The sequence below is a fragment of the Diabrotica undecimpunctata genome, chromosome 5, assembly GCF_040954645.1.
Source record: "Diabrotica undecimpunctata isolate CICGRU chromosome 5, icDiaUnde3, whole genome shotgun sequence".
In the NCBI taxonomy this organism is placed as follows: domain Eukaryota; kingdom Metazoa; phylum Arthropoda; class Insecta; order Coleoptera; family Chrysomelidae; genus Diabrotica; species Diabrotica undecimpunctata.
The window spans coordinates 152,462,660-152,475,728 of NC_092807.1; positions in this window are offsets into that span (position 1 = coordinate 152,462,660).

A 13,069-nucleotide genomic window follows, 5' to 3' on the forward strand; every position below is an offset into this window, starting at 1 on the left:
ATACATTAAATAACACCCGTGGGAAAAGATCTATAACAATGTATGTTATAACCAACAGAGATACAAATCCATCAAAAATAATCCACGTAAGATGCCTAAACTCAGCAGATGTAAGTCGAGACCATAGCCTTCTATTATGTAAAATAAAAATTATCATGAAATTTAACACACCCAAGGGAGTCGCTCAAAAAGTATCAGGGAAGATTGCTGAGTGAAATATAAGAAAACGATTTAAAGAAACATTAAAAAAAATTGGAGAAAATTTAAAAACAATTAAATAACGTAGCAACCGAAGCACTTGAAATCAGGAAAGCAACGAACACTAACATATCAAAAAATAAAACCGCTTAGTAAAAGAAATGTGTAAAGACAAAATATCAAGAAAAGAAGAAAGCCTTTTTACAATACAGAACCCAATAAACACAATAGATATACAAGCACTATAAACGAATCCGAAATGAAAGGAACACTTTAGTCAGGAAAATAAAAAGAAAACACTGGGAGAGCTTCTCAAAATAGATGGAATACCGGTTCTACAGAACACAAAACTATGGAGAATGATCAGAGGACAAAAGACTTCTAAACACATTTAAAAGAAACCATAGGCAGACTACTTTTGATTCCTATTTGCTAAATATGCCATTAATACCAGGCATGACGAAAAACGAAGAAATAAACATTAAAGAGGGAGAGGTAAAAGGCAGCATCGAAAAACAAAAATAAATAATCACCAGGATAGAACAGAATATGGAACAAACTCATAAAGTTCGGAACAAGAGAACTACAGATAAATCAACCTGTGAAACACACTAAAGTGAGAACAAATAAACTAAATAAAATTCTAACACTAGCAGAAGAACAACAAGGTTTTAGTTGGGATAGATCATGCACTGGCGCAATATTTATAATGAGGCAAGTGCAAGAGAAATCGCTAGAATACAGCTAGATGACATATTTATGTTTAGTGGAGCGTAAAGAGGCATTTAACAAGGTCAATTACAAGGACGTTATTCACTTATTGTACGCAAGAGAGATTCCTTTAGAAATGATTAAAACGATACCTACCTTATGGGGAAAATCACTGATTATTCCGTCTGTGGAGGCGATTCCTCAGCTCGAGAACAAAAGAGTAAATCCCTACTCTTCAGTGTCATGATCATAATAATAAATAACTTCTTATATATGTTACAAAATAATTAAAAGGTCATAAACATATTTTAGACTATATTATTTTAGACTTTTAGGTTTGTATACACAAATTAGGTTTTTTCATGTTTATTTTTTTTGCACGAGAATGACTTATCATCCCAAATACAAGGTTTCTTCCAGGCTCTAATTTCTTTTCGATGTCTATTTTTTTTGAACCTATTCTCTATCCTTCCATTGTTGGATGTAGGTCTCCCCCAGTTCTCTCCATCTTTCCCTATCTTGAGCTGTTCTCTGCCATGTGGGACCTCCTTGTTTCCTGATGTCATCTTTCCACCCCATCTGTGGTCTGCCTCTTGACCTCTTTGCATTGTGTGGACGCCACTTTCCGATGGCATTGTTCCATCGTCCGTCTTTCATTACACAATGAACGTCTCGTTCCGGAGACGTTCATTGTGTCCAGCCCATTTCCATTTCAGTTTTGCTGCTTGTTCTATCGCGTCTACTGTCTTTGTTGTTCTGGTTCTGATCCACTGGTTACGTTTTCTATCTTTAAGTGATATACCCAACATTTGTCTCTCCATCGCTCTTTGTGCCTTCCTTATCCTATCCAAATTGGCCTGTGTAAATGTCCATGTCTGTGCTCCGTAGGTGAGCACCGGTATTATACAGGAGTTATATACCCTGCTTCGTAAGTATAGAGGGATTGTTTGATTTTTTAGAACGTAAGAAAGTTTGCCGAACGCTGCCCATCCCATTCTTACTCGTCTCGATATTTCGGCAGTTTGATTTTCTCCGTTAGCTCTGATTGCTTGTCCTAGATAGATATACCCATTTACCTGTTCTATTTTTTCTGTTTGTATTTTTATTGCCTCTTGGTCTTCCGTTTTGGTTTTTAGGCCTTTTTGCAGTGATTTTTCATGAAGTTCATTCAGCATTAATTCTAGTTCTTGTCGTTCCGAGGAGATCAGGAGTATGTCATCCGCATATCTGAGGTGATTTAGGTACTTTCCGTTAATACATATTCCTCTGTTTTCCCAATCTGTTGATTTTATTATATCTTCGAGGATCAAGGTAAACAGTTTAGGTGAAATTATATCGCCTTGTCGGACTCCTCGTTTAACTTTTATATTATCCGTTATTAATGTGTCGTCCAGAATTACGGTCATGGTTGCGTTTTGGTAAATATCATGTATCAATTGTCGGTATCTTGAATCTATGCTACTATTGACCAGAGCTTCTTCCACCGCCCAGTGTTCAATGCTGTCGAAAGCCTTTTCATAATCTACGAATGCTAAGTACAGCGGACGGTTGTATTCATTGGTTTTCTCAATTAAGATTTTAAGCGCATGTAGATGGTCGATTGTGCTGTATCCTTTCCTGAATCCGGCCTGTTCCATTGGTTGGTAGTTATCAAGTTTATAGGTTAGTCGGTTGTTTATTATTCTTTTGTGAAGGTTTTATATAGTTGTGACAAAAGGGAAATAGGACGGTAGTTGTTTAGGTCTGTTCGGTCTCCTTTCTTATGTATTAAGATTGTGTTGGCATTTCTTCATTGCTTAGATATTTTACCTTCAAACAGACATTTGTTGAACAGTATTTTTAGCATTTTTTTATCGTGTCTCCTCCTTCTTTCAGCAGTTATTTCTGGTAATATCTATGAGTCAACATTTTGTATTTTCCTCAAGAGATTCTGTTTAGATGATAGTGGTGGGTCATTTTTAGAACTGTATAGGTCTGTGTAATATCTTTCTGTGATTTTTAATATTTCTCCTAGATCTCTTTCTTCATTGTTCTCAGCTTTAAGCATGATTAGTTTTCTTTTTCCTATTTTTGTCTTCAGTGTTTTTAACTTTTGTTCTTCTCTATGATTTTCTTAATGTGATCTTCGTGGTATTTCTTTAAATCTTCCTTTATCTGTTTTCTTATGGTTTTGTTCAGTTCGGTCAACTCCACTGTATTTCTTTTGTTATAATTCAGGAGTCAATCGGCAAGTTCACGGCCAATCTACCCCCCCTCTTATTTCGATGTCTATACATAAATAAAATTAAATTACATGTTTTTTGTAGTTTTAGTATAATATGTCTAAGAGAGAGATGGTGTGTGATATAAGAAAAAAAACGAAAAGTAATATACTAGGGAAAAAAAGAAAGAAAAAACAATATTTGCTACATAGATATTCAAGTGAGAGTTAGTATTAATATACATCCACTTTAAAATCCATATCGGGAATTATTTTATATTGCCAAATATAAAATTTAATTACACGTAAATTAAAAAATAATTTGAATACCATTTTATATATAAATTACAACTTTTTTTGCTAGAACCATTCAAAATGTGGGCGTAGGCGCAATGCATAATTACATTCTTTGTTACAATTTTCCTGCTTTATGCTGTAAAACGCCATCTCGAAATGTAGCTTTAAATATATTTCATGTATTCTGCTTCACATCTCTTTTCATTAAACATATCAGTGACAGAGACACTGAAACGTATTCCCGGTACGCAATCAACCCTCCATTATCAAGGCGGCACTTCTAAGCGGTCGTGGAAATAAAAAATACCTACAGAGCTCAAAGCGGATTTAGACCAGGTAATGCATGAAAATTTACAAAAAACGTCTTTTTTAATTCTAAATTTTATACATATTTTTATTTACCGCACGGTCCAAAGTGAATATTTGAGAAATGCTTTAATTTACAGATAACTTTTCTGTTTGGACATTATTTTGTATCAAATCTAATTTTTTGTATATACGAGGTCTGGCTATTAAATAACGAGACTGCGCGTAGAAGGCGTCCTAGATGGGAAAAATACGAAACGAATGCAGCATTGGATAGCTGGAAGTATCTACTCCTTCAGTACGAAAACACGTTTTTGTCGCTGTAGTAGTATATTTTCTGTAGAGGTTAGAAAAGAACGTGTTTTTTTCTTGTGTCGATAATAGTGTGTGACGAAAAACATGAGCAACGGATTAATGTGAAATTTCTCGTTAATTAAAAAAAAAATCCGACTGAGTGCTATAATTCGTTGAAAGAGGCCTAATCGGACCGTGCAAGTTCGGAAGAGCGACACCTGGTATCGTAAATCAGCAAAATTTACTGCGCTTTCATGTTAGATCGAGGTTACCGGATAAATGTCAAGGACGTAGCCCCAAAAAAGAATAAGAAGAAAAAGTAAGATTGAGGTTATGTCGGTATTTTATTAAAAGGTAAACGTTGTATGTAGTGTAAATACAAATAAATATATTATTAAATTACAGCATTACTGTTAATATGGATGCAATAATAAAAACTTAATTTGAGAAAGTAAATCACCAAATAACTTTTCAACCAAGCACTGAGTCAAAGGGAAAAGCTTTAGTAGTGGCAAATCATGTTAAGAATGTGGAAGAAATAAGAAAAAATGGACAAAGTTATGTAATACAAGCAAGTGTAATTAGACAAACTTCAGTCACCTCTAAGCCATATAATTTTTGGGTTAAAGTGAACTCTAAGTGTTATGAAACTAAAAGTTACACTTAAAAGTGAACTTTTATTTATTATTTCTTTCAAACTGACTTTAAAATCGGGCGCAAGAATAATGCATAATTTAGGTTATGTTACTTATGCTTTTTTATGATATAAATCCACTTTTCTCTTTGTAGTAATTTGTGCTTCGAAGTTGGAAACGAATAAAACTTAAATTGACAATTTTTTGTTGTATTTTTACAATTTATAACACAGCATTTACTAAATCCTATTTTGTTCAGTGACAGAAGGTGTAAATAAACAAACGAATATGAAATATGACAATTTGACAATTGACAATATGAATTTATGAAATCTATGAAATGTGCAGTAAAAAATACAAAATTTGCGCGTATTTTAGAATTGTATAAACGGTTTTCTGAAGGCCGAGAGAGCGCCGAAGATGACCAACGTCCAGGTCGACCTGTCTCTGTTTCAACTCCGCAAACAGTGACCAAAATAAATGAAATTGCGCACAAAGATCGTGCTATGAGCATTCGGATGATTATTGAGACTGTAAACGCCGATAAAGAAACTGTCAAGAAAAATTTTACATGACGAATTGAACATGAAGAAAGTCTGTGCGAAGTTGGTCCCAAAAAAGAAGTTAGATGAAGAGCCAGAAACAATGAAAAACATCATCACTTGCGATGAAACCTGGATATTCAAATACAATGTTGAAACTAAGCGACAATCCATGCACTGGAAAACTAGTGCATCGCCATGAATGAAAAAATCAAGGAAGTCGAAACCAAAATTTAAAGCCATGCTTATCATTTTTTTCGATATTTTTTCGGCAATCCTATGACTGAAGGGTTCCAAACTAACTATTTAAAAGTTTTGCTGCGAGAGCGAGTTCGTAAGAAACGGCCAGAGTTGTGGAAAAACAAGCTGTGGATCTTGCACCAGGACAACGAACCTGCCCATAACGCGCTGTCTGTGAAGCGTTCTTTAGCCGCTAGACTAATTCCAGTACTCGCAAACCCGCTGTACTCCTCTGATTTAGCACTCTGTGACTTTTTCCTGTTTCCAAAGATCAAGTCTGCCTTAAAAGGAATCCGATTCGGACAAAAGAAGACTTTCAGCATTGCTGGAGAATTGTTATTTGTTATTAATTGTTATTTGAAATTGCTGAAGATTAATGGAAAAAACGAAAGAAACAGTGTATGGGGAGTGAAGGGAAATCCATTCACAAGAAAATTAACTATGAGAATGAGCATAATTTTTGGTGGTGCAATACTTTTGCGGTTAAATGTATATTTAGTTTAAAAAAAATTAAGTTTCAACGTATTTTGCGACCAGTCTATAAGCTCAAAGTTGAAGCTTGAATGAGTTGAAACAAAATGTGCGGCGCAGGCTATAATCTCGAACTAAAATCATCACGCAACGCTCTTTAAAACCCCCGCAATGCAGCCTGATTGCTCCCCTTCTCGAGTTTTATAAACTAATCTTAATAATTTCTCCTCCTTTAAGTAATATCATGACGTTAAATTTGACTTGACTTTGATAAATTTGTCATTTTATTTCGCTTTAACTTACTAAAGACGGTAATTAGTATTTATCAATCTTTTTTAGGTTCAATGTCAAAATAAAAGACTTTTCTTTGTAAGCTGAGTCATGTTTGTGAAGGTAAATTGGAGAAAATATTTTGCAAATTCTCTGACGTATTTAACCTAAGTTTTGGTATAAAAGACAAAATAATTTAATTAATATTAGGTTTAGTTTAGAGTTTATAACGAAAGTTTGGTTAATATGTTCTTAGCACAACCGGTACCAACATTATTTCTCATTATTATGCAGCATTCTGTTTGTGAAGGGTTATGGGAAAACTTTTCTTATTGATAAGAGTAATTGTAAATAAAACAATTGTTTTAATTACATAAAAGCAATTATTAATTTAATAAAATTACCGCGATATTAAAATGTACATCTCTCATCCTCAAAAACGTTACTCTGTTGGAAGTTTATACTCCACTCTTAACATTTTTTAACAAATATTGTAAAAGAACTAAAGCAAACTCTAAAAGACTTAATATAATAAATTCTCAGAAAAATAATGCGACATTTACATTAGTCAAGTGAGTTGACTTGCATTAAATTTTCTGTTTACACTAATTCAAATGAATGCATCCAATTGATTTAAAATGGCAAAACTTGCGGTAAAGAAAGCTATTTCGTAAACAGTGTTAAATTTAGCTAAGAAAATTGTACCCTCTTGATGATTGATTGGAGGTTACACAAAGAACGGTACTGGCTCGGGCTTCAGTCTGGTAGAGGTATCTTGGTCGGGGTTCTTGTTACAGCTCAAATATCACGGATCAATTAAAGAAGTACTTACGACACAAAGACAAGAAGTTAGAAGAGAAGATAAGAGATAAGAGAAGAAAAGTTATTTGGGCACCACCCTATTTTTAGAGGAACAGGGAAACCTTAAGACACATAGAAAAGGATGACGAGAAAGGTAAGGTACAGCTAGAGAACTCACGCGAGGATAAAGTAAACCGTGAGAGAAACGGTATCGGAATTATGCGGTACACTCCTAATATTTCGACACATATACTCAACATATACGATCAAACAAATAATAATATAAATCAATAAAAAATGCCTGGAAGAGAAACACAAAAATATAAATTCAAATTATATAAAAAAATATAAAAGAAATAAAAAGCAAATCGTTCTTTAACAAAATTATATTTAGGTATATTTGTTAAAGTAAATGTGCTATACCAAATTTTATTAAACAGTTAAATGGCATGATTATTGCGTAACTGATTATTAATTACAAACAAAAAATATCTCTTTAAAAAATAGTTATAAATAATTTAGTATCCTCAAGAATTAGAAAAAAGGCAAGGAACATTATAATTATATCTACGTCAATATTTGGCAAGCAAGTGAATTTTATGCCTTGGAGATACCTAAACATGAAGTTACTAGGTTTTTGATCGTGATCACTTAAAATCTAAGAATAGAATTTATCAGAAATATAATCTACATATATAAAATAAATGGTACGTTATTTATACGTATATATTATCCTGTATTTTTACTATATTACTCAGTCAAACCAAACCTCCATAAATAAGAAGGTACACTGAACTGGAGTCATAAATCAACTTCTAAAGATTTCGTTATCACGGTTTAGTCAATAAAACTTATACTCACAAAACAGGTGTATTCAAATAATGGTATGACGCCCTCAATAAGGCACTTGACTTCGGTCCGAACAAAAGGTAGTTGGGATGACATGACCACAATAAATTGCGGTCTTCCTAACGTAATCCCTTAGATTGTCTGTTAGGCCGACGAAAAGAGGCAGCTAGACCGGGGTACTACAGGTGGTTGAGATAACATAAAGATGACTGATGATCGAGGTGAGCGAACGTTGCGGTGAATGCTTGAAAATTGTACACGTATGGACGGTGTATAATAGGAATCGGTGTAAAATCTGAATCGGTGTACAATCTGAATTGGTGTACAATCTGAACGGCAAACAGAAGTGACTTCAATTGGAAGACGTCTGTTTGACAAAAGAGAAAATAATTGATATAAGACACACTGTGTAAAGATAAATAAGGGTGAATTGAAAATCCACTTACCGCCGATTGTCGAAGATAAGACCGCTTGCCACAGGAACCAACTTGGAAATGAACATCGGATTGTGAATTTAGAAGGGCTTAGACAAGCGAAGGTTGAAAATAGGGAGGGGATATTGGCTGAAGGATGCCACGCGAAATTGACATTAAATAGCCGGGCTACTGGGGTTCATTTTCATAGCTTTTACCAATGGAAAGTAAACTTTCTACGAAAAACAACTCTTCTGTTTTTCTGAGAAGGTAGCTCGGAGATTTCATAATAGGTCCTTTTTCCTTTGTTATTAGGAAAGATTTTTATATACCAAAACAAGATAAAAAGAAGAAGGAGCATTTGGCGAAGTTATTTCTTTGTAAAAAAAAGGCATAACGAATCGCTCGGTAGTGTCGGTTATTTGAGGAAAGTATGCAGGCATGGGCAGCGTGAAAATAATTTACTAAAGGGAATAATTTAAAGAAATTATGAACATGCTTCAAAATATAAAAAATTATAAACCAAAAGAAGCCAGAGAAGAGGAGAATATGGATTAGAGAGTAAATTACTCGAAGTGAGATGCAATGTCCCCCAAATAACCTTATCATCATCATTCTGGCTTTACAACCCTGCGTGGGTGCTAGCCTCCTCAAGAATTTCTCTCCAGTCGTCCCTATCCATATTTCTCATGTCTTCATCGATGGTATCAAAGAACCTTCTTCTGGGTCTTCTCTTTCTTCTCTGACCAATGGGTCTATCAAGGAGCGTTTTTCTAGATTAGTCATTTTGTTCCATCCGCATTATATGCACTATCCACCTCGGACGTCCTATTTTAATATGTTTTACGATATCAGGTTCCTGGTATATTCTATAAAGTTCGAAGTTGTACCATCTTCTTCACACTTCATTGTCATTCACTGCTCCATAGATTCGCCTTATAGTCCGGTAAAATAAGGATGCAAGCTCGGAATGAAAGATAATAAGCTGAAAATTTGCATACGTCTTTATTTTGATGGTATAAAACTTACCTTAAAAGTCTCATATAATCACGTGTCCGCGACTTAAGATATTTAAGGTCAAAGGTCACGAAAATGAGTTTTCTGCAAATATCTCGTTTCCCTTACACTTTATGACATTTAAGATGGTAAAAAAAATTGTAGAATGGGAAATTCTCTTCAATTTTTGTCTCACGTATTTTTATGTACCTTCAACCCTTCTTAAGATAGAGCGCAAAGAGTGGGGGACCACTTACCTGTGTATACGGTAACGCGAAGTCAGCCAGTAGGATTCAATAAATAATAAGTTATATGTAACAATAAAACACTGAAAACTTTGTTTTCAAAACTTCCACAAATTTTTGTGGAAAAATTTGTGGAAGTTTTGAAAACAAAGTTTTCAGTGTTTTATTGTTACATAAAATGAATTTCCATCAAGTAACGGTCGAATCCATCAATTATTTAATAAGTTATATAGTTAATTATTCACTTAAAATACTATTATTATCATTAAATTTTTATTATTTATTATTTAATAAACTATATTTATAGATATTAATTATAAAATATATATTTTTTATATATTTATTTTATTTTTAACAAACATACAATATTAAATGAAATATTTCAAATGAACTTTAATGATATTTTTAACAGCTGTATATACGATAAATGAAGATCAAGTGCAGAATTCAACAATAATCATTTTTTATATTTAATTAAATACTGAAAAAATCATATTTATTATTTTTTTAAATTATATATTTATTTATTAATCCAATAATCGATTTATTAAAGTTACAAATATAATATATATTATTTTATTATGTATGGTTAATATTTTTGTATTAATTTTCTTCTTCATCGTCTTCTTCTTCTTCTTCCTCTGACTGCTCAATATCGGATTCATCATCATCATTCTCGTTTATTAAAGTATCAGAATAAAAATATTCAAGAATATCAGGTGCATATTCACTTTCTTCATTGAAATCATCTGAAGTTGATGAAGCGTTTAGACATGATTGTCCATTACACTGCCCATAAATTAAAGTACATTGCAATCCTAATTTCCTGCATCCGCAATTAGAACCACAACCTTTGTTGCAATTGCAAAATATTGTATTCAGCAGTTCTTCTGGTGCTGGCGGTAATAATGTTGTTATTGGTTCCAGAAATTCATTTTGCATTACCCAGCCGAATTCTTGGGGTTCTAAATCATTTACCAACCAAATTTGGGTCTGATAATAGACACGAATGATATGCTGACGAGCTGCTGCACTTGAAGGTAAAAGACTTGATAACTGCACTGGTTTGTAGTCTTGTTGATTTGATGAACTGGGTGTATCGAAAAGAGTCTATATCGTCTTCTGATGTTGGAGCATTATACGCTGCTAAGAAAATACGTACTCCATTTTCAAATAATTCTCGTACAGAGAAGTTTTTTTGTTGAAATAGTTGAGGTGACTGATGTAAATGGTGATTTTTTTCGAACATTTTAATAAACGATATTTTACCTTTCCTATAAATCGCAGAAGTCGTATCACATCCACTAAACGCTTGTAAAAATAAGATGTGTTTCTTAGAATGAGGGTATTTATCAAAACTTTTCGATGAATATAATTTTGTCTCCTCATTACCCTTACCAATTTTTCTAAAAAAAATTTCTTGTTGATGTGATTGAGCTCATCCTATCAAGATAACTAGCAAATCAATATCTTCTCCTACAATGACGGAAGTTTTTCCTACATGTTCAGACTCTGCAATAGCTGTTTCTACAATGAGAACATCAGCATCATCTCTGGCTTGTTTTGTAGTGATATTAACAGCTCTTAATTTGTCGATAAGCATGTCTATAAAGATTAGAACCTTGTGGAACCCCTGAAGAAGCTAGGTACTTTTCCGATTTGTAACCATTATAAGCAACAAACTGCATTCTATTTGACAAGTATGACCTCATAAAAGTCACGGCATCCTCAGAAGGACCAAAGAGACACAATTTAGAAAGTAATACGGCGTTGTGAAGTCTGTCGAACGCCTTCGTAAAGTCAGTATATATGACGTCAAATTGACTTCTATTATCTAGGGCCGCTGAGATATATTGTGTGACCATTATTAAGTTTGTTATATCTTGAATGGCCGTTCTTTCTGTTAAAGGGGTCACGGTGCCTTCAAAGATTTGGCTTTTTCGCAGTTAAATATGCAACCAGGAATGGTAATTGTAGTTGTGGCTGCTTTCCTCCTAAAAACCCATCCCATGAAACCATTCTTTGAACGAGATATGACACAACGATAAAGAATAATCAATTATCGGTTGAGCAGTAAAAAGCCCGTAAAATTGTTGAAAATGCTTTCGGAATTTTAGAATCAGAATTTTTTAAATACCGATAGTACTCTCTCGGGAAAAATTACTTCAATAGTAAAAGCAATCATAGCTTTACACAACTGGTTACGCAAATCTTCTGCAGCTACTTACATTATGTTTGGGTTGGTCCATAAAGAAGTTTTAGAGATACGCTGTATCACTTTAGGTTTTTGGAGAAATCAATCGTCTGTATTACATGTTCTATATCAACAAAGTAGTTATAATTACTCCCGACAAACCTCGGATGTTCGTGAGAAATATGTTGACTATTTCTGTACAAATGGAGCAGTCCCATGACAATTAAATCAAATTAATAAATGATTAAAATATTGATTATTTGTAAAGTTAGTAAATTTATTTAATTTACAGAAATTAAAATAGAAGGAAAGTGAGATTAAGGTCGACAACAATACTCCGTGGTTGTACCAATAGAAGCACACTATTGTTAGCATTCTTTTATAAATGGACACATAACTCAAAGAAAAAAATGGTAAAACATATTTTAATGTAAAGCATATTATTCTGTTAAATATCTTTTATTTGATTATGGTTTAAACTACAAAACTACTTGTGTCACTTTGATGGTAAATATTGTCACAACTTTGTAACTGACTGTCTATCCTTATTATAACAGATTGTACTTTCTCAGACATAATGATAAGGAACGCGTTGACTTCGACATGATAACGGTTCTTGTGCTCTTTATTTTCCCAATTTGGAACTAATCATTAAGAAAGTTGCTGTCACATCAGCCTGCTGAAACTTAACTTAATTACCAGCAGTTGCCAGCACGGCCTAAACATCGTCGGTGCTTAGCGAAGTTCAATTTTCGTAGATAAATGTCTACATTAAAGTTTGAAGGTTAACGATTCACGGTTATATAATTGCCGATGTCGTTACAGTTTCGAATATATTTTGATATAGAGGCCATCGAAAAAATCGTCATTAAGATACGCTTTGAAATTATATATATATATATATATATATATATATATATATATATATATATATCATGTTCAGAAAGATTTCCGCAGTTAGTACAATTAAACCTGGAGCTAAGATTAGTACTATTATAAAAATTATTATTAAACTCACCAGTCTTCCGGGTTGAACCGCGTCGGTATTCATTGGGCCGAGCTTTCCACATCCTCTCTGATGTCTTCTTCAGGGCTTCCGAGGTCTCAGTCTCCCGAGCCCCCAGACACTATTACGCTCACTAGTAGTGCAGTGACTAGTGGGTCTACAGTGTCAATGTGTCTGTTTCGTCATATAGTGTTATTAAGGCATCCTGCCAGTCTATTTGCTTTTTGTACTTAATCTCTCACTTCTGTATCCAGATTTCCATAGCTGGACAGTGTAATTCCCATGTATTTTATTTCCATTACTTGTTCAATACTGATGCCGCCAATTTCTATTTTACATCTGGTTGGTTCTTTGGTGACTACTATTGTTTTAGTTACAACAATAAACAACGTAACAACAGG